Source organism: Lethenteron reissneri, chromosome 22, assembly GCF_015708825.2.
Source record: "Lethenteron reissneri isolate LAM-NWPU_2019-01 chromosome 22, ASM1570882v1, whole genome shotgun sequence".
In the NCBI taxonomy this organism is placed as follows: Eukaryota; Metazoa; Chordata; class Hyperoartia; order Petromyzontiformes; family Petromyzontidae; genus Lethenteron; species Lethenteron reissneri.
Genome location: NC_083800.1, coordinates 6,693,970 through 6,716,310, shown reverse-complemented (window position 1 = coordinate 6,716,310; position 22,341 = coordinate 6,693,970). Strand labels below are relative to the sequence as shown.

Below are 22,341 nucleotides of genomic sequence, written 5' to 3'. Positions count from 1 at the left end.
GGAACCCAGCGCCTGGCGCCCAGAGGCTTAAGCGTCTGGACTCGCCTGGGATCCCAGAGCCCCCAGCAGCCCCTCCCTTCTTATGTCACTACAGTTCTTTCGGTAAAGTCACGTATAAAGATAAAATAATAAATTAAATACTAGCATACGACGTTTCGATTGCAACACAAGCAATCACCATCAGGTATAAATGAAATAGAAACACAAATCTAGTATACTTAGAAATGGAATGTAATACAACAGAGAGTCGGATAACACTAGATTTGTGTTTCTATTTCATTTATATCTGATGATGATTGCTTGTGTTGCAATCGAAACGTCGTATGCTAGTATTTAATTTATTATTTTATCTTTATACGTGACTTTACCGAAAGAACCAAAGAGTAATTCCTGCAGTCACGAAAGCTCCAAATTAAGATTACTCCGACCTCATCCATTACAGCTGGCGAGCGTGGAAAAGTAGGCCAAAAACATTCCCTTGATGAGCTCACCTGTGCTCCCTCTAGTGGAGGCCCTAGTGCGAGCAGTTTAAGAGCTGCACGCTTACCACTTTACCATAAGCCGTGGACATGGCTTGGATAGATACAACTCTCAGCGGTCAGCACTGTTACCCCAAGCAGCTTTAGCAATGAGTGAACTGTGTTCAATGTCATGTGGACAAAATAAAGTGTTGGGCAACAAACAAAAATGCCACGGTTGACTTTTCCTGCCCCAATTGCGCAGAGAAATTAGTATAAACAAAATCGTGGGATCGACAGGATTTGGGGGAAATTGTGTGTTAGGGTTTAATTCTGGAAATATGTACATGTTAGATTTAATCTTGAAATATAATGCGCCGAGCACTGTGTGCTGGAGAAAAATAAAATAAGCCGCAGGCGCTGTTCGTGTGAAAGATGATGAGCACAAATTGTGTTGTGTGTGCTTTTCAAAATATTTTGTGGCGCTGGATACTGCTGATGTATTGTGCCCTAGCTCTGTTTTCAGTGTCAAAGAAATATATTTTGCTGACAACTATGGTGACGTCATCGTCGGGCTAGTTTTTAATCCACCACTGAGAAGATGAATGCCTTGCCAAACGTGATGCAAGCAGAATAATTATTATCGTAACAATTTCAAGCACAAAACTTACATTCCTTCGGTTTGCAGAGGTATATTTCCAGTTTAACACAACAAATATCATCCATAATACAGATTTTTGGGTTAGATCGCGTAAATATATAAATGTGTCGTTAAACCCACCACCACCAACACAGCCAATTAGTAAGGTTTGTCTCGTTAACAGAACATGCCGATTCGTTACTAGTACAGCACACCGGTGTGTTGGAGAGCAAATCCACAACATTTACAATCTGACTATGGCGTTTCGCCAGTAATTACAACTAGCTTCATCAGGCCACATCCAGATTTGTGGAGAAATCCTCCTGTTTCGTTCCTTAAATGGAGGGGTTTATGTGATGGTTACGTGACAAACCTTACCATTTGCTGTGTCGGTTGGTGGCGGGTTTAACTACACATTTCTATATTTACGCGATCTAACCCAAAAACCTGTATTATGAGGTATATTTCCACAACAACACCGTGAGGTGGTGTATAGGGGTGGGAAGGGAGGTGAGTTTTCACGGTAGCATCTAAGTGAAGGTGAGGGAGTGGGCGCAGAGCGCACACACATTATATAAATACATTATTTCGCAAGGCACACTACTTGCGCGTTGGCGTGACTAAAACATCCCATCGCCAGTTTTATTAACGGAGCCGATAGGCTGCTGCTTACTGCCATGCCCGGGAAATATTATGTCCATCCATCCAGGCCACACGCTGCATTGTTTACGGAAAAACTGCAAAACCCCTGAACCAATTGCCATTCATCTCTCCACGCAGCGCACCAAATACCAGTGCCCAAATCTGCGTATTTTCGGGACCACGATTGCCAATGGACGAGTGCTCTGTAGATTTTCGTAGTTGTGCTGCGTAGCTCACCGCTGGGGTTTTCGGCTTTTTACCGCGTGTTGTTCGGCGTGATGCCCGGACATTTCTCTCCACGTGTTGAGTACTTTCTCAGGAACCCGTTGTACCCCGTGCTGTCTGGCATGCCGTTACGATTCTGGGAGCAAATAAAAAAAATGTTCGTGGCATCAGGCATGCGGTGGCCTCCTGGTCTCAGGCACATGATGATCAAAATGCTCCAACATAACGTCAGCATGCTTCTGTAAAGCAACGCCTGCTGAACAGCGTAGCAAGTCTGTCTATTAATGTTCAAAATAATAAAAGAGACTTACTCATGCGCACCATTACTCGTCACGACAAGTCATCCTACTCGAGATGTACAAGTCAATGTCAAGGTGACTTCTTTCTATGGTGGGGGCGAGGTATATCCATAGGATAACCATTGTTGAGTTAAATTTCGACTTAAAGCTTTCGTGACTGCAGGGATTCATCTTCTTGGTTCTTTCGGTAAAGTCACGTAGAATGGAAATAATAAAATAATAAAAATAAAACATAATAAAATAATTCTCACGACGTTTCGGCCACAACGCAAGCAGCCGTCCTCAGGTGAAGAACAGGTCTGTCGGGGAGACAGCATTCAGACGCATTCAGATGCTGTCTCCCCGACAGACCTGGTCTTCACCTGAGGACGGCTGCTTGCGTTGTGGCCAAAACGTCGTGAGAATAATTTTATTATGTTTTATTTTTATTATTTTATTATTTCCATTCTACGTGACTTTACCGAAAGAACCGAAAATAAATTGTTGAGTTCCCTACAAAGTGGTACCGATTGTATCCATGCGAAAAGGATGATGGGACGAGTCAACAGCCAATTTTGATTTGACCTCACAACCTTCTATTTGCGAGCTGCTTGCTCTACCGGTGAGCCACCTGACTGGATAGAATACGCAGACGACCTATTTTTAAATACGCAACAAATACAAAAAAGCAATAACAATGTTTTAAAGATTTATTTCGCCGCAGCACACTGAGCTCATGTGCCTCCACTGGGCCATGGATAATCATTGTTCATGCTGTGCCTCTCTTTCATGATCTCGCTGGACGAGTTTCTCATTTTTATAATCTTCTCTCTGTCCATCCCTCGGGCTTTCCTTACACCGAGGTGGATATTCGTCAAGAAATCCAAGAACTCCTTAAGCACACTTGCATTGGCGTTAATGCCGCGCTGCATTCCCGCTCTCCAAAGGACCTTTCTTTAAATAATAATGTATTATACACGTGGTGACACAGGAATAACTCCGCGAGTCTCAAGACTCATTTTCATGGAACCATGCTCTTACATGTTTGGCCAATCTCTTTCTGCGGTTTTTAAATCCTTTATATTAAGTTCACTTGCTTGCTTGCGTGCTTGCGTGCTTGCTTACTTAGGACCGTGCAAATCTTTCGGTCGTTTTTTAACCCACTTCCCGTCATCCAATCGAGCTGACATTTTGCACACAGACTCGTTGTGCGTGACAATTAATTTTCGTGAAAAATTTTCCCAAATTTTACACTGTTTAGGGAATTTTTTAAAAATATTTAATTACCAATTGCTTAATGGTGGCAGACAATCATCTGACTCATAGTTGGCAGCTATCTCAAGCCAGAGGACGAGAGGACTCTAGCCGCCCCGATGCCACGCATATAAAGGATTTATAGTGAAAAACTTTGTTTTTACGGGTTAAATTTTTAAAGCCCCTGTTTTCAAATAGTAAGCGGTATATATTTTACCAACATAATCAACCATGACCTATCCACCGCTGTATGAAGGCCTCCCAGGCAATCGCCTTATATCACGGTCACGCAATTGAACAATCCACCTTCTGCACACAAGCTGATATCATCGCCGATTTCATTTCGTGAATAGTTCCACATTGACAGTGACAATTATTCAATAACTTCAGTTTTTTTTCTGCCAAACTCTTGTTCACATATATTCATTCCTATTTCTCCACACTGACTCGTGAATGGTAAAAATTTTTGGACTGCCAGAATATTTAATACTTTAGACGTTACAGGTTATACAATGGGATCAGTAAAATTATGTTTCTGGCATTATCTAAATTCCAGTGATTTAGAGAAAAAAACGAGTAAGACCATTTGATGAATTCTGATGACAAGCCAGTCCTATTAGTTAGCAGGAATTGTGCCTTTAAAATCCATAACACGGCATGTGAGAAAGTGTGCCCACTTCTGTATTCAGGTTAAGAAGGTCACGTGAATATGCCCAGTGGAAAATCTCCTCTCCAGCCTCAATCTGACACACGGGGCTCACATTTGCAAGATTTTTCCCGAGTGGATTCTTCACCTCGGGACATGACGCCGACGGCGGAAATTAAATACGTTCGGCAGACGTCCTGCGCAAAATCTCCTCCGCAGCCACCCTGTTCCACGAAGGACACGCTTGCTCTGAGAGATATACGAGGAGATTATTCATGTCGTGACGTGTAAAGTGGGGAGGGGTGGGTCTGAAAAAAAAGATTCAAACAAATTCATAACAGAGCCACTGCTCCCATTGTATCACATCTGGGTTTGGTCCTGTGGGGATGTTTTGCCCAACTTTTTGTGATCTTACAAGCACTACATGTACCCAGGTTTGCCACAGTTATGGATTCCTGCCTGATGACTCGTGGTTCTGCTCGCTCGGTGCATTACAGGGAACTTGTTCTGAACCCTGACATCATTATTAATACTATATATACTCTTGGGTCTTGGGGTCAAGTCACGTAAATACAAAATAATAGCTCACGACGTTTCGATCGCAACACAAGCGATAGTCTTCTCACCTGAAGACGATCGCTTGTGTTGCGATCGTAACGACGTGATCTATTGTTTTTTTTATTTACGTGGCTTGACCAAAAGACCCAAGAGTATGAATTCCTGCAGTCATGAAATATTTAATACTATATATGTTAATATTTAACCCATATCTGTAGCTGCGCGGCAGGTATGTGACTATTAAAATGATCATATCATCATCAGCAGCAGCAGCAGCTATGATCGACCCACTGCTGGATGAAGGCTTCCCCGTGTCGGCACCATCCGTTACGTTTTTGCGATGCAATAATCCGCATAGCTTCCGCACGCCAGCTGACTTCGTCACTCTATGTGCACAGTGAAGATCATCTCACTCATCTTCCCTTCCTTGGCAGCCACTCCATTGTCAGTCTCAACCACCGGCTATCTTCCGGTGTAGCGAAGTGTATGTAGCATGTTGATGATCTCTGTTCCGTGCGTTCCTCTTTCTGTTTCTCTGTTTAATTCAAAGCTCGCATCTCCACATGCACCTCTGTCCACTTTTATGTTTCCCTTCCATTTTATACGCCAATGTGCATGCTCCAATTCTATTTGGCCATAGCAGATAATATACACTGCTTAAGAACTTAAAAACAAAATCTACGTAGCAATGTCCTCTGTTAGGTGTGCTGGCCTGACATTTCCTGCTCGCATCACTGCTGGCAGCCAAGCCTCCGCCAGGTGGGAGCATCCACAATTCAGCCCACCACACGTGACCTGCCGATCAATTGTGGTGTGCCGATATATACAGGGTGGTTAAAAAAAAAAGTTTAACACTTATATGGCACGATCGTTTCTAATGGAAAAAGAACGGTTAACATGATAACAAATGTCATGTTAATAGCTTCAAAAAGTCAAAGAGTCTCCACTTGATAATTGTTTTTTTACCCTTCTATCTGGCAACAAAACTGACACCTTTTTTTACAAGGAGGCATGTTTGCATAGACCACAATACCTGCAGTCATAATGCAAACAAAAAACATAACTCTGATAATGATGACGCGTCATCTGGTCCAACCCGTGTGAGACTAGGCTCTAAGGAAAGCTGTCTCGGGTGTGGACCAATCAACTTCAAGGACAGTGCATACATTATCAGAGTTATGTTTTTTGTTTGCATTATGACTGCAGGTATTGTGGTCTATGCAAACATGTCTCCTTGTAAAAAAGGTGTCAGTTTTGTTGCCAGATAGAAGGGTAAAAACCAATTATCATATTTTTTACTGGCAAATGAGGTTCCAATGGTGAGTCTCCACTTGTTCGCCATCATTGTCAACACGTGCCTGGGATCTTCCCCAGGTGGTCTCCAGAGCCCGGAGACACATAGCTTGTGGTATTGTTGCAAATTCTGAGAAGTTTAAAAATTATTTTGAAGCACCCTGTACTTCTGGGCAAAGGCAAAGTGATTTACGAAAGTGACTTTCCAGGTGATCGAACAAGCGGCCTCTGACTTGCAAGTCCAGCATGGCTAACCATTACACCACGACGGCATCTTGTGTGCGTACGCCCATCTCTTCGGAGACATCTGGCCATCGTGGTAGAGTAGGCCGAATACCCACTAAAAGGGTTACCTAGAACTCCCTCTAGCGGAGGCCCTTCTGCCAGCCGTGGCATGAGCGAGCAATTGCAGGGCTGCACCTTTATCTTTACAACGCTGTAAAAAAAAGTTGTTTTTGTCACACACCTGAGAAAGTCGACAGAAGCTATATTGATTCATATTTTCAATGGTAGGGTGTTCAACATAGATTCTTAATGTGCATGTCTGGCTATCCAGATAGGACACATTAATGGACAGCAGTGCTGTGTGTGTGTGTGTGTTAATTAACATTCGTGGGAACGCATCCTAAAGCCACCCTTATCACAGGCTTTAAGCAGTTCCAAAGGTTTGTTTGTTCAGCAGGTGTATGCACAGCATGTATTCTGTTCAGCGCTATTAAACAAGCGCATAGAACATAGCCAAGCAACCATTTTACTCACTAAAGATAAGTCCTTAATGCCCATTAAAATATCACAAAACATGGGGAAATAATATAAATAAAAACATACATTATGTAAAGGTTATGGAATAGTTTCATGGTGCTCTCTTGTGAGGAGTTTGAAGGGCCTTCAATTAATTGATCACAATTGTTGGGCTTAGAATACATACGTACATTCAATCGTAAGTGGAAGAACAGACTAATAAAGATTTATACAATTTGCTATTGATATGCAACTGTTGCAATGAGGCAAATGAATGAAAAAATGAGACGGAATGAATAAAAAAAACAATGCATATGAGACAGTACAGCATAGACAGTGCAAATGAGAAACAAAAAAGAAAGAGAATAAATGTGATCATTTGATCAACTTGCAAAAATAAAGAGAATAAATGTGATCATTTGATCAACTTGCAAAAATAAAGAGAATAAATGTGATCATTTGATCAACTTGCAAAAATGAAGAGAATAAATGTGATCATTTGATCAAATAGCAAAAATAAAGAGAATAAATGTGATCATTTGATCAACTTGCAAAAATAAAGAGAATAAATGTGATAATTTGATCAACTTGCAAAAATAAAGAGAATAAATGTGATCATTTGATCAACTTGCAAAAATAAAGAGAATAAATGTGATCATTTGATCAACTTGCAAAAATAAAGAGAATACATGTGATCATTTGATCAACTTGCAAAAATAAAGAGAATAAATGTGATCATTTGATCAACTTGCAAAAATAAAGAGAATAAATGTGATCATTTGATCAACTTGCAAAAATAAAGAGAATAAATGTGATCATTTGATCAACTTGCAAAAATAAAGAGAATAGATGTGATCATTTGATCAACTTGCAAAACTAAAGAGAATAAATGTGATCATTTGATCAACTTGCAGCCCCGTACCGAGACAATCTCAGAATAGGTGCATCATGCCATGCCTAATGTGCAAAATTGGGGCCTGAAATGTTTTTGTAGCTTCAGTACGGCAGGTAATGTTTCGCATTATTCACAGCAAATGTCTCCTCCAAACTGCATTGGCGGCACACGATATTTAAAACGCTGCTTATTTAAAACAATAACGCCACTTATTATCCACACCTTAAGTGTGAAATCGAAGAAAGAACGTGCGAGAGATTACTTGGGATGTCATAAGACCGGCCGACAGCCCAAGCGTGGTTTTGTCATCGCTGTACGAATTCTTGAATCATCTGCTGCTAGTGCAATAAAAACAATACTTTCGGTTCTTCTTTCTGATCAACAGCCTGTGTGGAGAGGTAATGGCACGACTTTAACGATAAAAGGCGGAGCAGTGGCACACTGTACCTGGGTTTACTCACGGCTAATATCAGTAGCCGAGTGTTTCTTTAAGCAGTCATTGCGCCCTGTTTACCCACGCACACTGACCAGTATGGTGAAGTATGGTCAGATAACATAACACTCATGGTCAAATTTGGTGTAGAGTGGGCCTTCACCCAGCAGTGGATTGACAAGGGGTTGCAAATCATTATTAATGTATTATTCAACAGTACATCAGGATACGTTTACTGTATCCTAATAATTAATGTTCGGTCAACGAAACCACAACCACCATGTTTCCAGTTCACTGTTTATTTGAATAAGCGGAATTTATTTGTATAGAAGAATACGCGTGCGCTACGTTTATTTTTTGTTGTTGTTGAATGAATTAATTTATAACGCACTAAATGAGTTTAAGGTCAAAATAAGCTACATGTGACTTATTTGGACCATCTTATTTGACAGACAACTATTACAGGTTATTGATAGACAGCCAATTTTGTTTTACCAGGTTTAGTTTTTTTCTTTTTTCACACTTTTGTTATGTAGGCTAGGCGTAGTCACAAACCGTACCTCTCCATAACAAAGGCTCAGTCTTTTGTTATGCAGTCTATTCTTAGTCTTAAGCCTCACCTTACCATATTAATAAAAAGTGTACCGTACTTGGCCCTTCCCCTCTTCAACCATTATATATACGGAGTGGTAGCTCTTGTAATCTCTCATTTACTTGATACAGCTGTCGTGGCTGTGACGGTTCCACCTGAAGACGGAAGCTTGTGTTGCCTCCGAAACGTCGTGATTTTTATTTTATTTTACTTTGATTAATTTTAATTTTTTACCTACGTGACTTTACCGGAAAAAACCTAAGAATATGAATAAGAATATGTGACAGATGTTATCCACTCACAGACAATTTTGACCATGCCACCGTGGCAGCGTCGGTGCGTTAATCTTGCTTACGCAGTGGCCCGTAGTGTCCGTCAGAGATAAATAACAACGCGTTCAAATAAAAACACAGGGCCTGCTTTTTTTTTGCTTGCAATAAGTTGAGTTATTTCTCCTACGTAAAAAAAGAAATTCCCTGCGGATAACTCAACAACAACAACGGTGGAGTGAATTTGTTGAAAAGGGGTAGTCATACGACACGGCCAACGTTAAACATTATAACAAATGTTAAACGTTAAACGGAATGAGTAACGATATATCGTCTCTCCTGGGGCGCCAAGAGAATTTTTGAGGCCCCGGGGGCTGGATTCCCAGGGCAGAAGACCACGTGAGGCCTCCTCCTTAAATTTGCGACCAAGAAAAACCCTCAAATGTGGGGCCCTATTTTGTGTGCGAGGCCCCTACCGCGCCGTTCTCTCGATTGCCCCGATAATGTTTATCGCTGTAGCTCTCTCTCTCTCTCTCCCAATATGTGAGGAAAGTCTGGGACATCTTGAATATAATAATGTAATGGATAATGAAGGGGGGGTGGTCGCTAAGCCCCTCCCAAGCAACTCGCTTGCTGCCCCCCCCCCCCCATACTACGGGGCTGGCATGACTGATAACTCCACAGCCATGAAGTGGGAGACTTATGCCTTTCCTTTGGCGACAGGGGTTGTTGCATAAAGCAACCATGCGTTTAGATTGCATAAACACTGCACTTTCTTTTTTAACACCGCCGCATATAGCAAACAAATAAGCCGCCTGTCACAAGTTGCCGTGCCAACGAGAGACAACGTAGACTTTGTGTCTGTGCCTTTTCTTTTTTTATTCTTTCCAATAACTGAATGGCTGAAGATTTTGCCGGTTAAGGAGATTTCATTTCCACGTCATGCTGTTTCAAGCCAGTCATGTTGTGGAAATACAAATGTAAATGAATAGTATAACGGAACAGCAACTCATTTATCTTTTCTAGATTTGAAGCTTTCGTGACTGCAAGGATTCATACTGTTAGGTTTTTTCGGTAAAGCCACGTAGGTAAAGAATAAATATACAAATAAATAATACAAATAATATAAATAATAATAGAAATAAAATAATAAATCACGACGTTTCACCCACTTCAGCTTTTGTTTCTTGCTGTGGTTGTCCCACCTGATGACGGACGCTTGTGTTGCGCCCGAAACGTCGTGAATTATTATTTTATTTATATGATTATTTCTATTATTTATTATTTATTTTTTTATCTACGCCATTTATCTTTCTTGCCCAAGATTTCTTCACGACCGCGACGGCCGTTTATTGCATTCGGCACAGTCCTGGCATCTTTCTAAAAGGCAATGATGATGATATATTCTGGAAATCTCAGCGGATTAGAAGCGACATCCGTGATATTATAACTGTGCTTTAAAGTAGACGCTCGATGAATATATGCGATCACCACTGACGTCAAAAAAGCCAACTAGTTTGGCCGAGAAAAACAACTCTGAGTAGAACACATCGTCTTAACAAATAGGAGTCTTGCATTGATAGTATACACAAAGCACGTGCAGCTCTTTTGTCAACCCGCTGCTGGCTGAGGGCCTACCCGTGCCCTGTAAGTGCAAGTGGATGTGTAACACATTGCCTCTGATCCATCAATACAATTTGGATGTAAATAGCGTTCAGAAATGAATCAATCTCAAGACACCGTAAACAACAAAAGTTCATTCAGCGAGTCCGTAATCGCCGAGCCACACGCCAGGCTATCGTTCTTCATGGCAAGTCCCGCGTGACACTGGCCACCCCTGGTGGCCTTTCGTGCGACCCCTGACATCCATCCCCCGACAATACGCGACACGTGTGAAAATACCCCGCTGTGCTGTCAAACCCCAATGGTTTCAAATGTGTGGCAGCCCTCGCACTGGCGTCTTCTTGGCAAAAGAGGCCCTCCGATGAAAATCCGTGGAAAAAAAACCCATCGCTGAAGTGAGTGCACAGTGGTCAAAAATACGCGGCGGTTGTATAGAGTACACAGCTGCAAATTTTGGATTGTCCTGAAGACCCCGATGGTGGAGGTTGGCTGATGTCCATCGTGAAGACAGTAATCTGAATTATTTCATCCAAAAGAGGCAGTCGGTCACAAGGGGGGGAGAGAGCAGATGGAGATCTTGAGCCTGGAAATCGAATAGGGGTAGGAAGTCGCGACAGCACGGATCACTGCGGGAAGGAGTTACTTTTTTCGGGGGCAGCACAAGAGAAGGAGAGACCTCCCGCACAAGTGGCGGCCCAGTTGGGGCATTTGACGGGAGGCCTTGGCTGCTGGATCGGGGTGTGTGGATGTGGAGTCGAGCGATGCACGCACCAGCATGCAGCACGCTCGACCACGTGCGCGCATCAAAATAGCCGATCGCGACGCATTCGTTGATTCGTAACGGTGCATACTCTTAGATCTTTCGGTAAAGTCACGTAGGTAAAAATTAAATTAATAAAAATAAAACAATAAAAATCACGACGTTTCGGAGGCAACACAAGTCTCCGTCATCAGGTGGGACCGTCACAGCCAGATTTGCTGCATCAAGTGAGGCAAGGATTCAAGATGTAAGCCCTTAAAAGCAAGTTGAGGGGGGAGGAGAGGGGGGGAGCTCATCATCGTAATGGTGCAATTCTGCACACAGGTCTTGTGTGTGGGGGGCGGGGGGGGCGGTGTTGGCAGGTGTGAGCGCAACACAGCTTTTCGTCAATAATCGCAGAACGGCGCATGAATAACAATCTCCGATTAGCACGCTTGGTCACGTACGGTGCGAAAGAAGTTCAACGTACGATGTCCTTATGACACACTTTGTGGACCTTAACACGCAGCTGACGTGCAGTAGAGTACGACTTGCCAGCAGGTGTCAGTGTTAACCTACCCCCCACGTGTCCCCTTTCTGTAACAGATGAATCATTGCACTCCATTGTTAAATCCACCGCAGAGTGAAGGTTTCCCGTCACGCCATGGCAAGTCCGAGGGGGATGTTTGACCATACTTTACCGTGCTGGTCCAGTGCATGTTGGTAAAGGAGGGGGGCAAGGGCAGGGTCAGGTATCACCGAAACTTTGACGTTAGCCACAGCCGGGAATAGAATCGGACCACCTGCTTCACAGCACTCGACTCGTAACCTCATACAAAAAAAAACTTGCCTTCATGTATGTACGTTGAACTTCTTTTACACCCAATGTAGCCATTGGGTGTACAAGAGGTGCGGGGGGAAGGACAACAAACTAAACACAAAAAGCAGTTAAAACGAGATGAGTTTTAAATCTAGATTTAAAAGTGTATAGCTCCAGTGGCTTCCTAATATCGGAGGGAAGAGCGTTCCAGACGGCCACAGAAGCGCATCTGAAAGCGCGCGATGCGGTGACCGTCTTTGTTCGATGGCCTGCCACAAGCCGTTGCTGCGAGGATTATTGACAAAGAGGATGACCGGAGTTTGCGTGTTGTTTCTTCACGAGATCGGCAAGGCATTGTGGCTCATTTATTGCAACCACTTCAGTCGCAGGCTTCTTCGGGTACCTGAAGTCTGCACTTTTCAAAGCCCTAAAAGCGCCGTCTAATTGTTCCTGGTGTATGTTGATGCTTTACACACAAAAATACATACAGTTGTTTTCAACCCTTTATTGCGTTACTTTTGCTGACGGTTCTGTGCCTTGTGGAGTCTGTGCCTGGTGTATTTTTGTTTAGTTTTATTAGGTTCTGGCTCCACCCCATAATAACATTGCACAAATATGTATACAGTACTCGGTATATGAATTACTACTGCATACATTTTCGCAGATGTGCTGTGCGGCTATCCGATGTGCTTTGGGGTCGTAGCACGTGTTGTTTGGCACGATTTCGCTCCACATGCTCGGAGAATCATCAGGAACTCGGATATATGGCGTTGTCCACTGCTGGTGCTAATTATGTCGGTTCTTCTATTTACTGAAGAAGCTCCTAGCACGCATAGCTAAACGTCGGACATTGTGCCAAATGACACGTGGTCAAAATGAACATCTTGTGCAGGACCCTACCGTCGAACCTCCCGGTTTCAAACTTCCACGTCGCCAATGGTCGGCCATCGACCGAATCAGGACCAGGCCACGTGGCCGATGCGGCCACCTGATGCCACAAACGACGCCATCAAAGATTTGGCGGCCTGTGAGTGTGCGGCCACAAATCCCAAACCATCGACCACATCGTAAACACTCCGCCGCTGCTGTCTTCACTACTCTAAAAAAAGGAATGGACGATGATCCACTCTGCTTCAGAACAAACAATTGAGTGGATAACAAATCTATAATTACATTATAGATTTGAAGCTTTCGTGACTGCAATGATTCATATTCTTAGGTTTTTTCGGTAAAGTCACGTAGGTAAAAAACATTAAAACGTAAAATAAAATAAAAATCACGACGTTTCGGAGGCAACACAAGCTTCCGTTATATAAACGGAGTGGTAACTCCTGCAATCTCTCATTTACTTGATACAGCTGTCGTGGCTGTGACGGTACCACCTGAAGACGGAAGCTTGTGTTGCCTCCGAAACGTCGTGATTTTTATTTTATTTTACGTTTTAATGTTTTTACCTACGTGACTATAATTACACCTTTGTTCTGCTGTTAATAATCCATACGAAAGAAGAAGAAGACACGTGGTACAGCCAGAAAACACTTTCTGAGAACTATGCATATGAATTGCCATCTGGCCCGCAGTTGCAGAGAAATTTGAAATTTCATAAATGCAGAGATCATGTTTTACAAGAAGCACAATACTAGGCAAGAAACTCAACAAAATAAATTAACAACCCCTTTTTTTCAAATAGTCGAGTGATAGTGCCTATAAAATGTATAAAGACTGCTGTAATAGGACCTGTGGTTAGACTCAATTCTATGCTTGGCATAAACAAAATAATTAAAACAAATTTATGGAATTTTTTTTATCTCTGAATCCTATAAATAAATAAAAAGTCTGCCGAAATAACAAGAATTAGAGCCATAAATTCCTAGACCACAAAAATATTATAGCATTGCCAGGATTTTGTGAATAGGCTAATATATGTGTTGCGATCGTGCATAAAACATGTGCTTTTGGAAACATCTCAATGTATTATGCCAACGTTACTCCTGGCATTGGTCAATACTCGTATAATAATGCCATTCATCTGGGAAAGTCTCACCAATTCTCAAAATTCATTTTCAGGAGGATCCTGCATTGGAAGGATTAGTCAATTCGTTCACGTATAAGGGGATAACACTCATAGCTGCCCCACTGCTTAGGGTTTCGTAGTTGTGCTGTACAGCTCTGATGCGTTGCACTGCATGATGTCACACATTTGCGTGCAACACTCAAACCTCTGCACAGATTGATTCTATAACTATTTCTGTAATGCTTTACCTCCTGGTCATCGCACGGTCAAAGAAAACAGCATCTGGCATTACCAGACATTCTATCAAACATATACTTACCAGGTTCCGATCAGCTTAACTTACAAGATCTGACGACATCAGGCGTAGTGATTTCAGGCATTGGTAATTAAATGTCAATGTCCTAATATTCGTTTGATATTTAGCGGTGATATAATTTCTGCTTCCAGCATAAGGAATGGTACTCGAATAATGGAATGGTAATAAGGATGATAGGAGCCTTGTATGTCTACACGGTCATTTCATCTGTAAGAATAAAAGCCAATTAGATGTAAAAGTTCCCAAGACTTTTTGTTCTTGCTGCCATGGGATTTCTAACGGCATTCAAATATTCATGAAAACATATTGCACGCAATTATGTTGGCACTTATGCATCCCTGTAATTGTGCACTTGCCACATAGGAGGAGGCAGCCTCGTGCGACGGGGGCTATTTACAGCAAACCTGGACGTCTCATTATTCAGTACCATGACTGCCTTTTCCCATTAGGTTACAAGTCATGACATTTCAGATTTTTCTGAAAAATAGATAAAAGGCGCAGCCCTGCAATTACTTACTCACGCCACTGCTAACAGAAGGGCTTCCACTAGAGGGCGCTTAAGAGAGACCCTGCAAGAGGCTATTCTGGCATACTCTCCCAGGCAGGCCAGACGTCTTGGAATGGGTGGGCGTACCCACACTTTACCCCACCACACGTGACCTGATCAACTCACTGTGGTGCACTCCTTTATACTGGTGTGTGGACAGATGCGGGGTGATTTATGAAACTTGCTTGATGTTTCAAAATGCCACACCCGGAGATCGAATCGACCTCTGGATTGCAACTAAAGTGTATTGACCATTCATTACGCCATTGCAATATCCTGGGTTATTTTTTTCTCTATTAAAAAAGGTAATGTGTTTTTGCAGATGGAGAGAGAGGCGAGGCCTCTACCCTTTTGTTGTTTTTTGTTAAAGCTGTGCTCATATTTCCTCAAATGTATGGTGCAGGAAATCATTTTATTAGTCTAGAAAACTCATGCATTTCAATTGAGGGGTAAAAAAAATCCAACATATTGGCAGTTAGGAACATTTCCACTTGACGAATGCAGTTGATTATAGAGTCTGAATAGCTTCAATTTGCCTCTTGCGAACATTGCATCCAGCTCTCATTCTGAGATGCTTTCAATGCCATATACATAATATTCCCAAACAAAGACAGATTGGGCCATTCAACTTTCCTAAAAATACCTGGCTGCTTTGAAATCTACAGGCATACTTTGGGGATGCAGAATTGCTTGGACGTGTACATTGTGTCCTTAAAAATGAGAATAAAGAGTGAGATACCACTGCTGAGATGTTTCGCAGTTGTGCTTCTGCAAAGCTCTTTCGAGGTCGTCGTTCACTCCACGTTCTGGGAGCATCTTCAGGAACAGATGAAGAAGAAACAACAACAACCTATGTCAGAGAGCTGAGCCAAAGAGTAACACCAGCAGCAGCCAGCAAAGCTAAAGCATTGAGGGAAAGCGTGAGCGACTCAATTAAATTCCTGAAAAAGCTCCCAGCGCGTGGAACGAAATCGCGGATATCATGCTGGGCAGCACGTGATTCAACCCGAAAACGCATCAGAGAGCTGGGCATTCGATGGACGTACTGTGACTGCTTATGTTCTTAGCACCGCGGTTTAACAACAAAAAAAACTGACTCGAAATAGGAATTGGTCATATGTTCAAAGCGAGAACCTATTGAACTAAATGAATATCGAGACTCCATGAAAGTTATTGGGTAAACGTGAGAAATATTATTTGCGTAACTTCGCCGGCGACTCTGGCCAACAGCCGCACTTACGACGTGCGTGAAAATGAACGTGGAAATAAACCGTGCAGTCAGGGTTTGAAAGCGTTTCATCTTCTGGGTTCTTTCGGTAAAGTCACGTAGAAGGGAAATAATAAAATAATAAAAATCAACATAATAAAATAATTCTCACGACGTTTCGGCCACAACTCATCAGCGGTTGCCACAACTCATCAGAGGTTGCGAACAAGTGTGTGCGCCATCACAGAGAGTGAATAAGTAAATAAAGAAACATGTGTTTATCCTAGGATTGAATCTTGGCAACCACCCATCTTTTAACTGGGTTCTCAAGTACAGAGAGTTGATGTTGTCAGCCCAGTCACCAATAACTGCACAACACGCACACACACACATATATATTACATTTTGTTTTTCACAGTTTGGCATGTTCCAGCTCTCAGCTATGATTTGTTTTATTAGTTTGATTGACACAGACAAGGTGTGAACGTGGTATGGATAAAGAGGCCGATTGAATTGACTTCAGAACTTATTCTGTGGCATGGATTCCTCTGGGAGGTGTTGTCTGACACAGGGTGGTGCAATGCTAGCTGCAAGAACTCTAAATGGAAGTGTCTCTCCTTACGACGCGATGCCAAGAGCACAATTGACATTTTTGTGTGGGGGGAGTACAAAAATGTATTTTAAAAATAATAACAATTAAATGAGCAAATATTTTCTCCGTTTTACTGACGGTTCCATTTGCAAATAATTTCCTTCAAATTACCCTTTCGTTCTACACCTTATAAGATGAAGAGACGTTCCATTCATGATTTTTTTCCCGAGACTCCGAAGCAATATATCCTACCAACAGGAGAGCAGTGCAGACTCAAACCACAGTACAGGGGTAGTCAAGGTGTCTTACGACCCTTAATCAATTGACCCCAAAACGAAATTCATTTGTATATTCATTTCTGTTTTAAATCAACATTACGCTAAAAACATCAAGTTTTAGATAATTAAATGTGGGTCATTACTTCTGGACCATCCTGTACAGTAATCACAAGCGTATTTTTGCCATTGCCAGTAGAGGGCACTATTGTATAACATATTAAACTTATCTGGCAATCGTTACATTTAATTAATCACAACTATCAACAAAATACTGCCTTTTAACGTGCGGCATGTCATGGTCAATACATGTTATTCAAAATGTATACAATTGCTTCGCACAGTAAATTGCATCATTGTTCTTCTTGGTTCTTTCGGTAAAGTCACGTAGAAGGGAAGTAATAAAATAATAAAAATAAAACATAATAAAATAATTCTCACGACGTCTCGGCCACAACGCAAGCAGCCGTCCTCAGGTGAAGACCAGGTCTGTTGGGGAGACAGCGTCTGAATTCAGACGCTGTCTCCCCGACAGACCTGGTCTTCTGCTTGCGTTGTGGCCGAAACGTCGTGAGAATTATTTTATTATGTTTTATTATTATTTTATTACTTCCCTTCTACGTGACTTTACCGAAAGAACCAAGAAGATGAATCCCTGCAGTCACGAAAGCTTTAAATCGAAATGCATCATTGTTGTATCATAATAATTACAACTTATATCGCACAAACCATGACATCTCACGGCTCTTTACATCAATGGCAATGGGGGGGATCAGGGTAAGAAGTCGCTGGAGTTCAAATCGAAGATGCCCTCCCGAAGATCCCCAACGTACCGAACTCTCAGGCAGCCTTCGGCCGAGAGTTCAACACAGTGCAAGCGCAACAGAACCGAAGGCTTTTGATCGCCCACGGACTTGACGTTTGTTCTGGGGGTGCAGAGGAGGAGATCTGAGTCCACCGACATTCGAGTTGTTGGCGGAACGCAGGGGCGCAGCAATTCCCCCGATATATATGGAGATGCGGAGATCATCCAGGGCCTTGAATGTGAGAAGGAATCCTTGAATTAATCGCGGACTTTAACCGGCAACCTAGTGAAGTGATGCAATCAGAGGGGTGATATGTTCTGGAGGAGGAGTTCGGGTCAAGATCCTAGCAGCTGCATTCTGAATAGAATAGAGTTGACAAAGTACCGGACTGGAGTCAACAGAGAATCGGACTGGAGGTTCTAGATAGCAAGGCATTGCAACAGTCAATGCATGAGATTATAACCAATTTCTCAGCGTCTCGTATGAACAGAATAAATGTAATTTATATAGTTTACTGCTGGGCTTGTGCCACAGATAGTAACAAATCGTTTTGATTGCAAAAAATTCAGGAGTCACTTCTGCTGGGAATGCAGTCACTCTTTAATAATAACGCAAATTATTTCTACGTACATACAAAAACTCATGAAGACAATTTTGCTAAATGTATTTTTGCCCAAGAGATTGCGGAAGCAGAAAACCTCCAAAAATCGATTCAAATCATGCGAAACTATTTCAAAATGTCATCAGCGCAGTAACTATGGTCCATCCATTTTCGGGTGTTTGCAATATTGGAGGAATCTGTAGCTACAAACAGCATGTTAATCCCAAGAGTCAAAGGTACCACTGCATTTTGATTGTATTTTTTTATACACAGGCCAGGTAAACCCCAGTAGAACAGGTCCCCTGGAAAGGCTAGTAACAGGTCTGACAAGGAACCTAATTGTTGTCCTCCATTCTATTGCAGGGCGCAAGCTCAAAAACATTGTCGTCAATAGTACGAGGAATGTTTCGCCGTTTTTATTTGACTCAAGTTGCGTGGAGGGGAGACGAGAGCAAACAGAAATAATACAATTTTAAAAAATACAAAAATCCGTTTTGTCATATTCAACTTGGGCCGAGCAGCCTGTTAATTATTCTCGGCGTGCTCGAAACGGTGGATCTAATTACCGTTGCGAGTTGTTATGCAGCTCTTTCAGATGAATTTGTTCACTGAACATATGGCGATCCTAGTCTGCGACGCTTGATGCCACCGTGTATAGATATTGTCATTGCCATCGCTGAGCGGGGAGGTGCAGAGCCAGAATACCAGAGCAGTATTCTCCATTTGGTTTCATAACCAATGGGCCATTGAGCTTTTTCCTTCGTTGCCTTCTCAAAGAAGGTGGTTTTAGTTTGAAACACTACAACATTTCTCACCCCCCACCCTCTTTTGTCGTGGCACTGGGCCACTGGCGGTGGCTCGAAGCAGGATTTGTTTTTTGGTGGCCACCGTTTCAATGAACAAACTCCTTCGTGAGTTGACGACAGGAGGTAATGTAGACAGATGAGAGTAGAGAGGTACACAGATGAGAAAGAGCGAGGGATATGTAGTTACATGAAAAAGATGAAGACAACAAATAAGGGTTATACATAATACACTTTTTGAGTTAGATCGCGTTATTTACAAATGTGTCGTAACTCTCCACCACCCGACACGGACAATCAGTGAAAAAGTGTCACGTTTTTACTGATTAGAGTGTCGGGTGGTGGAGGGTTACGACACATTTATAAATAACGCGATCTAACCCAAAACGTTTATTTTGAATAATATTGGTCGCGACAGCCTACGTGTTAAACCAAATAAGGGTTATAATGAAATATATTTGCGGATGGGATAGCGATGAGAGATATTAAAGCACTAGAATGTATACTTGGCTTTTTGAATGTTCTCTAATAGGATCTCAATTCGAGCTGATGTTTGGTGCATCCTGATTTTTTGTTGTTTAAATTTGGGTCCCATCGAGTTGCTTGGAGCCTTAAGCTCTTGCTAAGTTTGCAAGTGCACCGTACCACCGCTGCCACCCTCTGTCGTACGCCTTGCTGGTCTAGTGAGCGTGCTAGCACCTTGAGCGGTGATGACACTACACTCAAGAAGGTGTCTTCAACAGTTATGACATAACCACAATCCCAGCATGGTTTGCATCTCACCACGCCATCGCCTTGGGTTGTGCATGGCCACCGGCCCAAAGGAGCCACAAATGTTGTGGCATTTTTCATTTAGGCAGCAGAGAGAATGCGAGGCTAGTGTTGTCCTCCCGCTGGTCTCCACAGGTTTTAGCGGATCTAAACGCGACATACTGATGTTGTTCTTGGCTGTAGGTTATTTTCGAGCCATGCGAAATAAAATTGCGTGTATGTATGTGTGCGGTTCGCATGCTGCGCCACAAAGCATGCAACCCGACTTCGATTGCTGTCCACGGCTAAACATTGGTGGCATCAGAACCGGGTCTGCCCTGCTACAATATTCACCAACCCGCGCTGACCAGCGGGATGGATTATTGCAAATAAAACAACACCGGCATGGCGTGGGAAGGTATTCATTAATTGTCGATTTAGAATGGAAGACATGTACGATGTAAAACAATGTTCTTTGTATATATGAACTTTAAAGATCAGAGCCACACACACTCACTCAGTAGGACGACACACGTTTTGCGAAAACGCCTTCCCCGTGCAATTTTGACAAATCGCAGAATAAACCGCCGGGTGATTTCGCCAGTGATATTCGCCGGTAAAATTGCCACGCAGGGTCGGAGCGGCGGCGGCGGCAAGAAAAAAAAATTAACCCGTAGAAACAAAGTTTTTCACTATAAATCCTTTATATGCGTGGTATCGGTTTTATTTTTATTATTCATTTCTGTTTTTCTTGAGTAAGAGTTTCATTTTTATCACATTGGTATTTTAAATTAAATATGAAATTTTTTTTTCCTAAAAAGTGGAAAATTTTGGAATTTTTTTTTCACAAAAATAAATTGTCACCACAACGAGTCTGTGTGCAAAACGTCAGCTCGATTGGATCACGGGAAGTGGGTTAAAAAACGACCGAAAGATTTGCACGGTCGTAAGCGCGCAAGCAAGCAAGCAAGTGAACTTAATATAAAGGATTTTTAAAAATCCCGTCCCCCCCCCCCCACACACAAAGCCGTTCTGCGGGAGGTGGCGCGTTTCGGGATGGCAGGAGGGAGGTGAGGCACGGGGCGTTCGTGTCGGCCAACCCTGCGGAGGCAAGAGGTAAGGGAGCTGCCAACTGCGATCACCAGCCTGCCCGTTCCCACACCCCCACCGCGCGCTGTCACAACTTTCGTGCTCAGACGCGCGCGTGTGTCTGTGCGCCCAGTGTTGAGGTTGCCACCTGTGAGGTACAAAAACTAAAACAATTATAACAAGAACCCGGAGGTATTGTGGGAAGAAAGTGCGAGTCGAAGCAATCTCTTTCGCAAATGAGAATTGAGGTGGCAGTTCAACTCCCGTTGAGAGCACTGAGCCAGTGGTGGAAATTCCACACTTCTGTGATGTCGGGGTCGGGGGGCTGTCTATTGGAGAACCACTGTTGACTTCCCCGCTACGTGGATACCAATTTTATCGACCCCAAAGGGTTGATGGGCTCCATCGCCCCAACCAGAATTCCACATTGCGACCTTCTGATTGTGAGCTGCTCGCTCTACTGCTCAGCCACCAGGCCGGTTTATGGTAAGACAAATATTTCATAATTACTATACAGAGGGGAGAATTATAAATCCATTGTCTAGACTGCTGTATTGTTAAACAACTGACAAAAACCGGGCAGGTTAGACCACCACCTGAAAATGAGCAAAAATTGTGTCCATATCAATAAGTATAAGAGTAGTAACCGTTTAACAATGATTATGATTCATTTTCCTATAAAAGCCTCACTGAGTGTCAATACAGTGTCCAGTTTGAGACGAATTTACGAATGTCCCGTGGCGTGGGCATGGTTGCCACCTCTGGGGTATAATCAAGCTGGGTCATATCGTGGTAAGCAAAATATCTGTCAATAGCGGAAGAGGAGATCTCAGTCGTGGAACAAGGCACACGCTTAGGGCCCCAAGTAGACCCACGGGGCCCCCGCATTCGTGTAAAGATTGAGATACACAAAATATAACTTCAAATTAAGATCGTGCTTAACATAAAACGTCAACACACACGAAACGCGAAGTAATCCCTCGCATCTCTACACTCTACACAGCCTGCATCAATATTCTCTCATCTCCACTGGAGCTATGCAACTTTTAAATTGAAAACTAGTTTCTTTAGAACTGCTTTTTGTGCTTAGTTTGTTGTCCGATTGGCGCGGTCGGCTACGTACGGTGCGAGAGAAGTTCAACGTGCACACACACACACCTCGCTACATCTTTATCTCTCATCGCGCTGCAAATCTTTCTGTTGACCACATTTTGCTCATCTCGCTTCATCTCGTC

At 42.7% G+C, this 22,341-nt stretch overlaps 1 long non-coding RNA gene across 1 annotated transcript in view; it reads left to right on the top strand.

The window, feature by feature from the left end:
* Positions 1-21,455, top strand: part of LOC133345577 (uncharacterized) — a 38,151-nt gene extending 16,696 nt beyond the window's left edge. The window contains exon 3 of the long non-coding RNA XR_009755454.1: positions 21,045-21,455. This is a non-coding gene — a long non-coding RNA (uncharacterized LOC133345577). The remainder of the gene's footprint in view (positions 1-21,044) is intronic.
* The last annotated feature ends 886 nt before the right edge of the window (positions 21,456-22,341 follow it).